Source organism: Euprymna scolopes, chromosome 12 (genome assembly GCF_053919585.1).
Source record: "Euprymna scolopes isolate OS-2025 chromosome 12, ASM5391958v1, whole genome shotgun sequence".
NCBI classification, from domain to species: domain Eukaryota; kingdom Metazoa; phylum Mollusca; class Cephalopoda; order Sepiida; family Sepiolidae; genus Euprymna; species Euprymna scolopes.
The window spans coordinates 41,819,901-41,835,994 of record NC_136493.1 but is presented as its reverse complement, the minus strand read 5'-3'; the positions used below and the strand labels follow the sequence as shown (position 1 = coordinate 41,835,994).

At 35.0% G+C, this 16,094-nt stretch overlaps 1 long non-coding RNA gene and 2 pseudogenes across 1 annotated transcript in view; 1 reads left to right on the top strand and 2 right to left on the bottom strand.

Moving 5' to 3' along the window:
• LOC145291259 (uncharacterized) overlaps positions 1 to 16,094 on the top strand; it is a 188,720-nt gene that overhangs the window by 96,457 nt on the left and 76,169 nt on the right. The window lies entirely within an intron of this gene.
• Positions 852 to 1,015, bottom strand: LOC145291830 (U2 spliceosomal RNA; annotated as a pseudogene).
• On the bottom strand, positions 1,083 to 1,215 carry LOC145291787 (U2 spliceosomal RNA; annotated as a pseudogene).

The window sequence follows — 16,094 nt, the reverse complement described above, 5'->3', positions numbered from 1 at the left end:
ATCACGCTACCTGCTTAAACTTTTACTGAATATGTAAAATACATCTGTAGAGTAAATTTTACATCTATTGAACAACGACGAAATGCCCCAATTTTTGCGAGAAAAAACGCTGCAGTATTTTCAGGAAATGCTCAGCACGAAAGATTAGCATTGTAAATGCCTCGTTGCTATCCGTATCTTATAATATATAGAGATTAACCGTGTTATATTGTACCTATTTACTATGCCTCCCCACGGGACAGAGTTAGACACCAGGGTCGTTTTTTAATGTGGAGAAAAGGTACAAAAATAAAAATTCTCTCAGTCGTGAAGGATTTCTCCTCCACCGAAAGAGAACAAGAAAATGAAGTGCAGCATCTGAAGAACAGATGGTATTTATTTGCTCCCCCACCGAGCAAATTAGGCACAAGGCCGATTTTTAATGTGAGGAGTGAATGGGGAAATGGGGACCAGCTCCCCGTGGAGTAGGGGAGCTGGATAGTGACAATTGGCATGAAGGGTTGCCCCTACATTGACCAAGGTCTTATATGTGAGGTTGCCCCCACATATGGTCTTTGCTTGCAGTATCTGCCGGAACAGATGGTATTTATTTGCTCCCCCACCGAGCAAATTAGGCACAAGGCCGATTTTTAATGTGAGGAGTGAAGGGAGGGGGAAGGGGAAAAGGGGATCAGCTCCCGAGAGGTGGGAAATGGGAGCTGGTTAAAGGTCAGGCATGTGGGGTTGCCCCCACATCTGGTCTTTGCTTGCAGTATCTGCCGGAACAGATGGTATTTATTTGCTCCCCCACCGAGCAAATTAGGCACAAGGCCAATTTTTAATGTGAGGAGTGAAGGGAGGGGGAAGGGAAAGGGGGGACCAGCTCCCGAGAGGTGGGAAATGGGAGCTGGTTAAAGGTCAGGCATGTGGGGTTGCCCCCACATCTGGTCTTTGCTAGTCATAGCTAGTCATAGCTTGCAGTATCTGCCGGAACAGATACTACACTTTGATCTTGACCAAAAGGCCAAGAAGATTAAAGTACCTATTTACTATGCCTCCCCACGGGACAGAGTAAGACACCAGGGTCGTTTTTTAACGTGGAGAAAAGGTACAAAAATCAAAATTGTCTCAGTCGTGAAGGATTTCTCCTCCACCGAAAGAGAACAAGAAATGGAAGTGCAGCATCAGAAGAACAGATACTACACTTTGATCTTGACCAAAAGGCCAAGAAGATTAAAGTATTATAAAATACATTTATAGCATGCAATATTTTTTATAGATTTTCAAAGTCGTGAATCTTTCAATCATTTTACAATGTATCCTGAATTTTAACTAAAAAAAAATGAATTAGCTACAATATATGAAGTGTCCCTGTAAAAACTAGGGATCTATTATACTCCAGAAATGATTTTCTACCACTATTCTTTATCAGCGATAATTTGCCAGTTTTTCATAAGCGTTCGGAGCTGGCTTTGTCATTCATTTCTCTATAGCCATTCTGAAATTGAAAACCCATCTCCCAACTGTGCTAACCTTACATAAATCACCTTCGTAATCGTCCGAGGTGCTAATGGATTCGATTTTTTCTGCATGGGAGAAATTCAATGCGTTCGAAATGAAAGGTTCTGTTTAAAGCAGAATTGAAACCTAACATTTGACTTTCGCAGTTAAAAATGGAATTCAAGCCCATATATATATATATATATATATATACCGTGGAAGGGATCAATATCTAGAAAAGTAACAATTGATTTCAATAGCAATACACAGATGAGACCTTAAACATTCTTTGGTCATCATTCAATCATTCAATACCGGGCAACATCTTATCTCCCTAATAATACACACACACATACACACATACACACATACATACACACATATATATATATTATTTATATATATATGCATATTATTTATATATTTATATTATATATATATATATATTATTTTTATATAGATAAATTATAATATATATATATATATATATATAAACCTTGTGTATCACTATATTTCAGCTCAATATGTTTTAATTTTGAAATTGCTACGAAACACAGAAGTTAAATTTAATTCACTAAAAGAGCATAACCATGCACCTTATTTCCCTGATTGTTGTGGAATTTGAACAATTATATTGAAAGTTATGCTATTTTTTCGTAATTTTAAGATTGTATCACTTTATTGCAAGTGACTAAAATGTATATTTTCGGTAATAAAAATATATTCCATCTCAATATTTCTATTTATATGAAATAAAAAAGCATATCAAGTTACAATATTAACGAAAAACCAGAAGGAATTTCACATTATTTTGTGTAACGAAATATTTATTTATCAAAAAAATTCACATGCTTCAAAATCACGTTGAATAACTTTTTATCAGTTGATGATGTCAATTGGCGGATTTGAGATGATGTGATGCTATAGGAAATCTTCCTCTTCAGTTCATCCTTCGACGAGAATTGCACACCTCCTTCATAAACTTTCATCTTTATTTTTGACAATAGCTGCTAATTTGGGTTTATATCTGAAGAAGAAGCTGGTCATGTTCTTAATGTTTTTCATTAATATATAATAACTTAAGGCAGGATGTTGTAGAATTTTCTGAGTGAGGTGGCGCATTGTTATGCATAAAAAAATCAATTTGCGGTGACACGGCAATGGAAGGTCATCAAGCCCTGGTGACAAATGCTGATGTAAAAATAAAAATATAAAACTGGCTTGTCAAGATGAGATCTCCTGGCACTCAAAATGGCCAATTAGTTTATCGCAGAATGTTCCAGCCCAGAACGTGATATGCTTACCTCCCTGATTCCGACAGAATCGTTGAGCAGTAAGGAATCTAAGAGGGTTTCAAACTGTAGCCACTCATCCAGTCAATCAAGGGTTGCTCTGGCCTCATCCGCGAAAAGAATATTTTCATAGCTGGTTTTCCTGTATTTTTGAGTCCAAACCAAACGTTATTCCTCAATAGTTTGGTTTCAAACAGGGTTTGCTACAGACTTAATGCTTATTGCAATTCTTTTTAAGACATTGCAGCGTGTCCTTACAAACATGGGATGTATTCCAGCTGTGTCAAATACAGCAGAATTGTTGTTGCCCGCCAGCTTGAGTTTACGGCAGAATTCTGGTAAAATCACGAGCAGAAATTGATTTTTGTGTTTTTGTCCTTTCTTGATTTGATGCTTGGATTTTAAACGCATGAAGACTATATGCTTCGATCTCTTTCAAGAGATTAACTTTTTGCAATGCCTGCAACAAGACGTTCCTTTTCACTAGCTGTCAATTGACCCTTTCTAGGCATTTTTGAAAATCTGCAATAAAGTGATACGCACTTTAAATTACCAGAAAATAGAAGAATTAGCATAATTACAAAACATTTATTCAAATTCCACAAAAATCTGGGAAATAAGGAATCTTGTTATGCTCTTTAAGTGTACCAAATTTCACTTCCCCGCGGTCAACACAATGTAAAAATTAAAAGAACGTATTGAGTTGATATTAAGCGATACACAGTGATTTCTATTAGGTTGGTGCAAAAATAATCGGGTATGTTATCAGATATATATGTCAAAAACGTCATTATGTAAGCACCAGCCTAATATATATATATATATATATATATATATATATATATATATATACACACACGTATATATATATATATATATATATATATATATATTAAGTAATGTGATTGATAATTTAAAATTTAAAAATCAAATTATAATTAAATTAAGAATCCGTTTCATAAGAAGGAACAATAACAAAATCAATTATCTGTACGATCGTTTCGGAAAACAATGATTTTTATTGTGGTATACATCAAGTTATGTACAATAATTACATATAGTTTTTTAATAAGCAAGGTCTTCTCGTCATTCAATAAGATAAAAAGCTATAGCAAACATCTAAATGAATATTTTAACCATAGTTCCTGAATTCAAAAAGCGAAAAATTAAAAGATACATCTGCCTTACTTTTAATGCAAGTTTTTTTTTATGGTGTCTTTTGAATTCAATAAAAACTCTTACAAAATTTGCTGACGAGGAGACCTTGCTTATTAAAAAACTATATGTAATTATTGTACATAACTTGATGTATACCACAATAAAAAGCATTGTTTTCCGAAACGATCGTACAGATAATTGATTTTGTTATCGTTCCTTCTTATGAAACGGATTTTAAATTTAATTATAATTTGATTTTTAAATTTTAAATTATCAATCACATTACTTAATATTGAATTAGATCTAGGACATTTAACTATTGAGCTTATTATATATCTAAATTACAACGACCACTTTCTATTTCCTGTATTTTAATTAAACTAGTAATTTCACCGTTACATTAAAATACACTCAGCTCTTTAGACTATTGTTCTAATCTCCTTTAAATTATATATATATATATATATATATATATATATATATATATATATATATCATTAGGTGTGTGTAATCTTTTGTATTAGTATATACAATGCTCGTTTGTAAAGTAGTAACCCGATCATCATGAATTTTAAAGATATTCGTTTAGCAAATGGATGAGTGATGTACAGTATATTTCATTTAATTTTATTTGCAATTTAGATATTTCTGAAATTTTTATATTAGGTATTAAAACGAATAAATATTGTTCTTAATTTCAGTTTTATTTGGAGTATTAAAACTAACATAAAAAATAGGAACAGAATCCCCCGTTTCTAAATTTTTATATGCAAAAGTTATTTTAAATTTAGTACATTGTTATAGACATTAATTCACAAAAATCCTTGAACTTGGGTTATGTTAAGTATTACTTTGTAGACAATTTATATCGTTAAAATAATATAATCGATTTTGATGAAAATTACATTAAGATTGCAGACAAAGTTTAGTATAATGCAACTTATATTTTCCTCGTGGCATACCTGATGCAGAGTTTTATAGCTAATATACCTGAGTATAAACCAAATTAAATACTGTCATAGTGAGCGTCTTACTAGATGCAGGATTGATATCCTTGTAAAATGCTATGCTTTTCTGATGTAATGTTAATTAAGACGAGACATTCTTAATTTGGATAAGCAAAACGTCTACTGTCTATTCAAGTATACAGAGGATGTCAGTCCCTAACAATCATTATCTTCTAAACCTCATTCTAAACCGGATTGACGACACTTATCATTGTGAACTTTCCAGTTGGACAAAAATATTTTCTAAATGTGTGTGTATAATGTAAATGTCTCCAACGTATGTGTCAATTAAGCAACGACATTTATTTGGGGACAGATAGTTGATGGAAAGAAATGCTATGATTAAACTTGAAGTAACATTTACAGATATACAAATAAATCTTCTATAAACATGTTATAATAAGGAAAAGAAAACTTACTATTTCTAAACGCAATCGTTCGCATGTCATTCTAGAAAGAAATCTTCGTGATTGGGTTTTTACAGATAGAAATAATATACATGTATGGGAAATTAATTTGCGCGTGTGTAGTGATCAACAGATTTTCGGATAGATTTCCTGCAAATCGAAAGTCAATTTTTGGACAGCTAATAGAAAGCATTTTAGTTGGTATTTGGTTAAGTTTTTCACAATGTTGACTGAACTTCTCCCTTTTCTGTAATGTGGACTCTACCTAGGAGCTCTTTTATACTACAATGGATTAACATACGCCATTTTTTCTGGTAAAACGATAACAAGAAAAGGTGTATGTTTCGCCTGTCCAAAGACTATGAAACATTTTAGTAGTATTTAACACTAATTGTAAAGTGTCGATTGTATACTTTTAAATAGAATACAAGTTTATCCATAGGGAGTCAGGAAAATGCGAAAGTACATTACTAATACGTATTAATACCTAAGCAAATCACCGACCGGTGTGGCTTACTTGTAAGTGTCAAGCAATAGGCCGAGTGTTAAGGTTTAGTTCTCAACAGACACGTAGCAAAGTAAATTGTACTTTAATTGTACTTTATATCGCCTCAGTAAACGCTTAGTATTATAAGGTGATGATCAAGTACAAGTGGAGGCATCTTTGAAGAGGAAACTCGCTGTCTCCTACAGTTTGGTGTAGTAATTAATGTAATTGGGACCTTTGCTCCTACTCAACTTATAGCTAAACACTAAACAATAATTCTTTAAGCAGAAGATTACACAGATATTTCAGTTGGTCGATTACATAAGGTGTAACAGTATCAAATACCACAGCCATCTAAATTGTTCTCTTTTAATATCTATATAATGTTTTTGGGATATTATACAAAGGAAGACGCGCGGTTCTTCGGGATTGAATATTGATCAACCAATATTCTACGCTTCTAATACTTTCATGAAGATCATAAATTTTTCAATCAAATCGATTAATTACCTGCTCTAATCGGAGACCCACCGCGATGCCTTGATAAAAAAAAAGTCCACATTCCTCCCAAAAGTGACTTAGTTCACAATATATGCTCTAAATGATAGTATGTAATATGTTGCACTATACTAGTAGGGCGCCCGGCGTAACCCGGTCATAAGCTTATGTTTATGTCTTTAAATTATGATATTTTACATGCAGATTTCGCATTTTTTATGATAGAGTCAATTCTCTATTGATAGTGGATACAATATATAGTAGTAATCGAAAAAAATTGGTTTTGGTGGGGGCAATGAGTTTATATCGAAAAATATTTAGCTAATTTTTGTCGTTACTGTTTGAACTATTATTAAACGCATAAAATATAGTTAAAAATGAAGCGACCTTAACGTATAGATGTATATTTGTCCATGCGTAAAAAAACAATTTGAGTAAGGTTAGCCTGCAAGTTTTATATTTGTTTTTAATTTTTGATCCTTTAGATGCTATTTTTACCGGCTATAAAGCCGTGAATAAAAGGACAGAAAAACATCCAATCATTTGACCCTTCCTCGAGCAACTATGCAACCTTGCATCTCGAAGAAACATCTTAATATCTTAATAGGCACATCTATGGAAAATGAACATCTTTAATCTTAATAGAAAAATGTAGGGAGACATACCGACTCTAATAAATAAGATTAGCGTGGCAACCAGAGTTGATCGGTCAAAAATATGCTTACATATGTGTGTGCTTTTTTTTAAATTTATGGAGATTTTGTATGTATTATTGTTAAGCGAATTGTATTTTGTTTATTATATTGTACCCAATATGTAATAGTGGTTTAAAAAGTAAAACAACAATAATTTGGGTGTCATTAACTTAAATCGAAACCAACATATTTTGTAGTCAAACCTTAATTACTACGGTTTGAGCTATCGTTAAGCGGATAAGAAGTTGTTAAATAAATCATCAAATTTAACGAATAAATAAGTAAATTTAACGTGTAAATGCATATATATACACACATATATCCATATATATATAAACATATATATATATATATATGTATATATATACATGCGCACGCGTACAAGAAAACTTTCAGTAAACACACGCTGATGTCCAAATCTTATTGTCAATGTATACCCTTTTGCAGCTATTTTTACAACCACAAGTCCCATAAAAGAAGGGCTCACAAAAATGCAATCATTTGTCGCACCTTGCGCCGTTCTGCGACCTATTTTGTCTCGGAGAAGATAGTCTTTGAAATAAATGAAGACAAACAGACAGACGTACACAGTCATAGTGAGTTTTATATATTAGATTATGCTTTGTTTTCTATTAGTACGTGTATATTTTTTTTCTTTAAATACGTCATAATTGTAAAATACTACATCCTAGTGGTTTTTTTGTAAGCCCTCGATATTTTGTGTTTATACTTAGTTATTCTAACACTAGTAAGTCTTTCGAAATAAATAACGCAATTTTCTGTTTTTTTATTCTTTTTTTTATCTTCATGTTTTCGAATCCGGCGATTCTTTTTTTATTTTCCTAGGCGTATCTCGGGTTCATAACATAAAACACGTCAAGTTCAAACACTAATTATCCTAACTGATTGTTTTATCAATATACGGGGATTTAAAATGGTGTGTAGTTTATCGTAATATCTGCTATTATAAGACTTGTTATTCTCGTGAGGTATTAATTGGTGAGCCATAAAGAGTCTGATAAAAGGCGATAAAAGATTTGGCTGCACAAAATACTGATTGAAGTCGATGCGTAGTTTTTATGTATCGTTTGAATCTTCTAAATCACTTCATCCCACTCGATACCAAGATGATAGCTGATACAGTTTTAGATGTATAAAAGTATGGATACTATCCTCGTAACGTTTCGGTTTATGCAACTGTCGAGGTTCTTCAGGTGAGTCTTACCGACCTCGGAAATTTTTCTGTGGAACATGAAAAAATGTACGTAATCTCGAAACCTTTTATGCTTTTTATTTTTATTGTATTTCATCCCAAACAAGGCACATCACCACTTTCATGTAAGAGGCTACTATCTTGAACTAATTTTGCAGTGATACTATGTAAGAAGTTAAGCAGCAAGATGCCTGTTTACATTACACATGAACTTCTGCATTGTACGTACATTAAGAGAAACCGGGATCTGGAAGGGAATTGCAAAGTCTAGCAGTCCGATGGATGAAACTCTTAGAGTAGAATGCTTTCCGGCATCTAGGATCCTTAACGTGTAGGAATGGAAATTTGTCTGTTTGTTGAGTTTGTAGGGGGGTATTTATGTCAAGGAGTTACGAGGGCTTGTAGTTCCTCGGAGGATCTATCATAAAAAAAAACACTTATAAGATAAACAGAGGGATGTAACACTTTGTCAATTGGACAGGGGTTTACGCCTAGCTAACTGTGCAGGATATATTAATTTGGCAACACTCTTTTGAACCCTGTCTTAAAGTAAGAGACTAGTCACAGATGCACCAACCCAGACGTCGTAACAATACTCCATACATACGGTGAATGGGGACCTTATAGAGTAAAAAAAGAAGACTCTCAGGCATAAGTAAATTTCTAGCCCGCTAGAGAGAGCTCACCTCGTTAGCAGCAGCCTTGCCTATACCCTCAATGTATTTGTTTCAATTCATGTTGCATGTGAACGAAGTACTTTCAGGTAATTTATCATTAGCAATAACTATTAAGTGACTGAAAAGGTTTGTTTTAACTATTAAAGGAAATACGCCTTAGTCTTAGCAGCATTGAATGTCCCCATCAATTTTTCCCAAATCCTCCGCAGGCTGAAGGTCTTTCTTTTAGGTTTTCCGCAATTACTTTGGATATGTGCTCATCTACTTTCTCCTTGGGGTTATTTCGCCTGTTGTACAGCCTATGAAACATTTTACTAGTATTTAACAATAACTGTAAAGTGTTGATTGTATATTTAAAATAGAATACAAGTTTATCTATAGAGGGTGAGGAAATTGTAAGAGTACTTTTCCTAAACGTATTTATAACTAAGCGTAGTGTCGTCAGCAAATATACCCACATCGGAGGAAACTTTATCAGGGAGATCATTTATGAAGATCAGTAATAAAAAAGATCCAGGGATTGGCCCATACGGCATACTCTCATTTATCATTCCAACAGTATTTTGGATAGTTTCTGATTTTTAACTCATTTTTACAAGCTTGCCGTCTTCAAGAGAGAGTCGGACGCCATTTTTACTTGTCCAATACAACGGTAAACGCTGTAGGTTTTCGAGCTGAATAAACATGTTACATTAAACAAAAACACAAACACGTATCCAGTTTAGTAGAAAAGTAACTTATTTTGCCGTTAATAACATGTATTTGCTATATATTTTTTTTCTGACAACTTTTTCGAACTATGGGTATAGTAATACATACCCTGTTCTTTTTCTTCTGCAGACCGTCAGCATGGTCAATTTTTGCAGAGTAATCATGAGTCTATTGATCTCCTCATGAGATACTACCTTAAGCTTTTGCCTCTTTTTTATATATACTAGCTGGGATATCCAGTGTTGGCCTGGTAGACATGAAATTTGTTTTGACAGATCTGCTATACTAAAGATATTGAGCAATCCCCAGTAAAGAATGGAAGACGTGGATTAAACTTTCCGACCAGATATTTCGGAAACCTGTGCGCTAAATGTTCCTATCGAAAACAACCTTTTTTTGCAATCAAAATAGCAGCGAGTACCTGTGCAACGACTAAAAACGTACCGGCAATAAGCAGGCTCGACCCTGAAACCGGAAAAAAAGGGACAAAAAAAAAAAAAGCTAACGCGCTAGCTGTCACTGCCTCGGTGACTATGTGCCGTCATTTTTCAACATACATTCATCTTCCTTGACATACGTAACTTGCTTGATACAAAAAGTGGGCTTGCCCTCTAAGAATTAGCCTAGTTGACCACTACAGAATTACTCTATTTTTCTATCTCTTATATATTATGTATCCGATGTCTTTCAGATGGTACCGGTTTCGATCCGGTCTAATGCGGATGACGGAAGTTTTAGCGAGATATGCATACCCACCTACATTCATACATATACACACGCGCACTAACAGAGAGGTGAGATTTATATTATACAAGAGGGGGTACCCGGCGTTGCATGGGGGTGAAGAGGTGGTGTAGTAAGGAATCCCTGAGGGACGGGTGGGAAGATGTGTTAAAAAGGGAAGTAGCGAAGGGATGAAACTAAAAGAAAACAACAGGCAGCCTGGGTTGTGATATGTGGTAAAAAATGGTAGTAGACAGGCATGCTCAACCCCGTAATGCTAAGAAGGAAAAAAAACGGTGGAAAAGAAAAGAAACATCTTAGCTGATACGTCCATCGTAAAACCGGAAGAAGCAAGCGTCGGAATTAAGGGTAGTAAATATTACAGAGACGATAACTTGCGAAAATATCGACAAACAAAAGCGACCCTTCCTTGCAGAAAACTGTCGAGTTGAGGGTGAAAGAACTTTAATACGATACCAATTTTGTCATGTTCCGACGCATCTGTCAAATGATCTTGCGAGACATACAAACACACACACACACACACACACACATTTGTCTTTTATATATAAAACTAGCAGGGGTACTCGGTGTTGCCCAGCTGTGTGATGGTCGTGTAGTAAGGAACATAAAAAAATGGTTGTAGAGGGGGATAAAATCAAACCAACAGAAGTCAGCCCGGGTGGAGTGAGCTATTGTAAAAAAAAATGTGTTAGTAGGAAGGCAGACTTGAACACCTAACGATAATTGTTATTTATCATTATCACATGTTGAATGAATAATTATAGATAAGCACAGAGGGAAATTAATAATATACATTTTGAGATTTTTGTCATTATTATTATTATTATTATTATTATTATTATTATTACTATTGGCTCACATGGAGCTTTCACACAAGTCAACAAACGATCTGATTGGAAACCTATTGTGTTCTCTGGAAGCTGAGTGACAACAAGTCTCCTCAGACGTCCAGTTCTCTCCACCTCCTTCAATAGCATTTGCAAATGAATTTGCATCATCGCAACAGCCTCTTACGATTGAGCAGTGGCCATTGGTTTATACTGGAATTTGAGTGACAAGATCCCAGTTCTCTTTGTGCTTACCCAGCTGAGGTCTGGCTAGCGCTCTGTCCTCGGTGTTTCAGTCCTTCTTGACCCTTCTCGGCTCTTTGGTATCACTTTTTTTTGGGGGGGCGGTGTTGAAACAATGGGGGGATGCATGATGGGGGATAGAACTTGTAGATATGCAGTTTCTGTGTTCTTCATTCCCTGTAACGCTTATTCATCATATGTCTTATTGTGTTATTCTCCGCATTCAAGGGTTTTCCTTAATATTTCAGTCGTTTTCATTATCGTTAGTCGTTGTACTTTTGCAGTTTTTCCTCTGATTCCAATTTATGCCATTTTTTTTTCGAAGTTTTTCGGAATTGTTCTTCGCGCTCCTACTATTATCGGTACTATTTTGATTTTCTTCATCATCCAAATCCCTTTTAACTCTCTGGCTATCTCTGTGTATTTGCTTCGTTTCTCCTTTTCTTTCATACTGAGTGTGTGGTCAACTGGGACAGCAAAGTCTACGATTTGACAGGATTTTTCTTTCTTGTTAATTATTACGACATCTGGTCTTCTTGCTTGGATGGCTTTGTCCGTAAGTTTGTCCATGCCCCATAGGATTTTGTGGCCTCGTTTTCGAGTGTTGTTGCGGTTTTATGCTTGTTCCATTTGTTTGTACGCTCAAAATGCAGTCGTTTGCACAATTCCGAGTGCACCGCCCTCCCCACTTGGCCATGCCTGTTTTTGTATTCCTTTGGGGCCAGTTTGCTGCACGCGCCTACTATATGGTTTATCGTTTCGTCTCTTTGCCCACATAGTCTGCATTTGCTGTTTTCTTGTGATTTATAGATCCTTGCTTAGATATAGTTGGTTCTTATCGAGTTATCTTGTGCTGCAGTTGTTAGAGATTCAGTTTCTCCGTTTATATATCCTTTTCGCATCCATGTCCAGGTGTTTTCGTTATTCTCATCTTTTGTCATTCTTATGAATCTTCCGTGGAGTTGTTTCTATTGCCATTTCTATTTTCTCGTTTTGTCATTTGTCTCTCTGTTTTTTATGTTTTTTTTTGTTTTTCTTTTTCAGTGTCTCTCGCTGCCATAATTATCCTTTCAGTGTTTGCATTATGCATTTTTCTAGTTCTTTTTTCGAGTCCTTCACACAGACTTCTATACAGATCAGTCCTCTTCAACCGTCTTTCCTTTTCATGTAGAGTCTGTAAATATCGTCCTTTGGGTGTAGTGCATTATGCATGGTCATGAGTTTCCTGGTTTTCTGGTCGAGTTGTCTCAGTTCTTCTTTTGCCCACCCTATAAACGGTCCAGAGTATCTTACTAGTGATACTGCCCATGTGTTTATACCTTTTATTAGGTTCCTGCTATATAATTTCGTTTCCAGGAGTTTTCTTGTTCTCCTGAGGTATTCCTTTCCAATTTACTCTTTCATTTCTGTTGCTTAGATGGTGTCCGCTTCCAGAATTCCCAAGTATTTATAGTCATCTTCTTCCCCTAGTGCCCTCATTTCTGTTTGGTTGGGTAGTTCCATGCCTTCTGTCGTTTCTAGTTTTCCCTGTCTTATAACTAGCTGTGCGCACTTTTCCATTCCACATTCAATTTAGATATCTTGGCTGAAGATCCTGGTAGTGTTAATTAGTGTATCTAGCTCCTTTTCGGTCCTTGCAAAAAGTTTCAGATCGTCCATGTACATCAGGTGATTAATTTTGTCCTCTGTATTGGAGAACTTGTATCTGGCTTGGTACTTTCTCCGAATACTCTTCAAGGGCATCATGGCTATGATGAACAGTAGCGATGATAGTGAGTCCCCTTGGAAGATGCCTATTTGTGTGTTAATTTCTGTTATGTGTTGTCCATCAGCTGTCAATTCCAGTCTCTATGTTTTCATTGCATTTTCTATTACGTTGGTGATCCCGCTTGGTATTTTATACATTTTTAGGCATTCTATTATCCATGCTTGCGGGATCCTGTCGTACGCTTTTTTGTAGCCGATCTATGCTTTTGACCTCCTTTAGGATCTTTTGATCTATATAAAGCAGGTCATGTGTTCCTCTTTTTCCTTTTTGGCATTCTTTATGCACCTCGGGGATGAGTCCACGGTTATTCAGGGAGTGGTAGATTTGTTCCCTCAGTTGTGCTGTCAGTATCTTCCACATAGTTGGTAAGCACGTGATTTGCCTATAGTTGCTAGGGACGGTTCCGTTCTCCGAATCCTTCTGTAGCAGTGTGTGTGGTTCTACCTTTTGTCATCCGGTCTTGGACGCGTGTTTCCTGTATACATTTTCTCAGATTTTGGGCTAGCCTTTCATGTAAGTTTATGAATTTTTTGAACCAGTATGCATGTATCCCGTCGTGCCCTGATGCTCTCCAGTTTGCCATTTTTCCTATGGTTTTCTTTAGGGATTCCTTGCTGATTTCATTCACTGTTCCTTCTATTTGTTGTAAGTCTTCTTTCATGTCTTTCAGCCATTCAGCATTTCTATTGTGATCTCGTCGCACTTTCCATATTTTCTCCAGTAGAGTTTTGTTTCTGTCTGATTTTGTTGTTCTGTTTTTGTTTTTCCTCCGTTCACATTTTGGTAGAATTGGCTTTCATTAGTTTCAAATGTTCTGTTTTGTTTGCATTGTTCAGATTTATATCTATATCGTCTCAATCTCGCTTCTTGTGCTTGTATTTTTTGGTCCAGTTCTTCATGTTTCTTTTTTAGCCTCTCCCTGTCAGTTACATTTTCAATATTCCGTTTTCTCCATATTGCTTTCTTCCTGTTGATCATTTTGGTTTCTTTTTTATGTTTGTGTATTTGGGTTTCTAGTCTTATTTCCCATCCAAGTGTTTTTCGGTCCGCTTGTCTCCGGTTGTTTTTCTGATTTGAGATTCATACTTACCATTTTGGCGCCTGCGTAAATTAGGTTGTTTAAGTCTGTGATTGTATTTGGTGGAATATGTGGGGGAGGGGAGCTTGTGAACCTTCTGTGTTTCTGTTTTTTATTTCTTCTGCTCTTTGTTCTTTAACTATGGGAGCTTTGTTTTCCCCCTTTATTATTATTATTATTATTATTATTATTATTATTATTGCTATACAACTTTTTAGTTTCCAATAGTAAATAAGCAAAAATGAAAAATGGAAGTGTAAGTGGGTGAGTGTACGGGGATGGGGGAGGAGTATGAAATAATTATTTATGGTTTACATTCTTTCTATCCATTCTTTCTTGACTTTTTCTTTTCCTAAAGTCTCATTTGCGTCTTTTACTTTGTTCCTAATCTCTTAACTTCTTTACTAATGTATGTAAAGATGGTAGGGATTGGGCTGGGATTTACTAGAGGCCAACCTACTTCGTACATTTTTTTGACCACGTAAAAATTCTAGTCAAATTAAAAGCATAAATGAATAATTCCAGTTTATTTTACAATAGATATGTGCAATCCCCTGCTGATTTATTTTAAAGAGAAAACGCATGGAATACATCAGAGCAAGTAATGCACCTGGAAATATTTATTTTAGAAACCATTGCAAAAGATCATTAAAAACAAATTAGACGATTAAATGTTTGAAGAAAATTAATGTAGTTGCATAGTCTCAGTGATAAATATCTCTATTTTTGTTACATTGAAATGACTGTCGCCTTTCCATGTAAATAAAAAGAATATTATATAAGTAAAAATAAGATTAGGTTAAGTCTAGAATCGAACTCTGTAAGCAAACTCAAGAAAGGGAATGTGAGAAATTAAGTCTATTCTTAATTCTTTTAGGAATCTATTTCTTAAATATGTAAGTAAAAGAACGAACAATGAAAAATATATTGATAAAAATAGGTAAGGTTAAAAATAGGTTAGGTTAAAAATAGGTTAGGTTAAAAATAGGTAAGGTTAAAATAGGTTACGGAGGATTCTTTTGTTTGCAAAAGTGTGTTTTTTTTGACGAACACATGCATAACCACGTGAAATTAGTCACGTTTAAAAACACACTGTTGACGTCATAGACAAAGGACAAGTCTCCATATAGTTCTATGGGTTTGTCAGTTAAAGTCAGTCAGTCAGAGAAAGTTGATCAGCCAAGACTTGACATTGGTAGAGGAGAGTTCCATTAGAGACGAAGGGGTAGAAGATTAACCATGTAGATACAAGTGAATTCTTGACGCCATTCGGCCAGTCGATTCGATAGATAAAGAAGTTATCATCATGTTTTGTTAGTGTTGTCTCGTGTCATCATTCAGTTACAACAGAAATGGTAATGTGTTTATCATCTTGTAATGAACATTGTATACCCTCCCAAGATATGTGCCCCACCTCCTCTATCACAATGAATGCCCCCTCTCCTCTGTCTTAAGAACTTGTATACATCTCCATTCTATATATATATGAAGTCCCACGCATCATAGAATTATATTATATATGAATGTCTTCGCTCCCTTATCATAGTTGTATACGCCCGCATAATCCTTAAATATGAAACCCCTGCTATACAAAATTATACTCTTTACTCGAAAAATCCCAGATAACAAAAAGACCACATTCACGCTAGGGACCGAGTTACATAAATATCTCCAAATATGTTGGAAATATTGGTTAATTATGAATATATTTATATACAAGTAGTTCACGTAATATTAACCATTAGGCTATTTATCTTCCTTTGTAAGCAGTAAGCTTCAGGAATATCAAACTTAATCCATTCAAGTC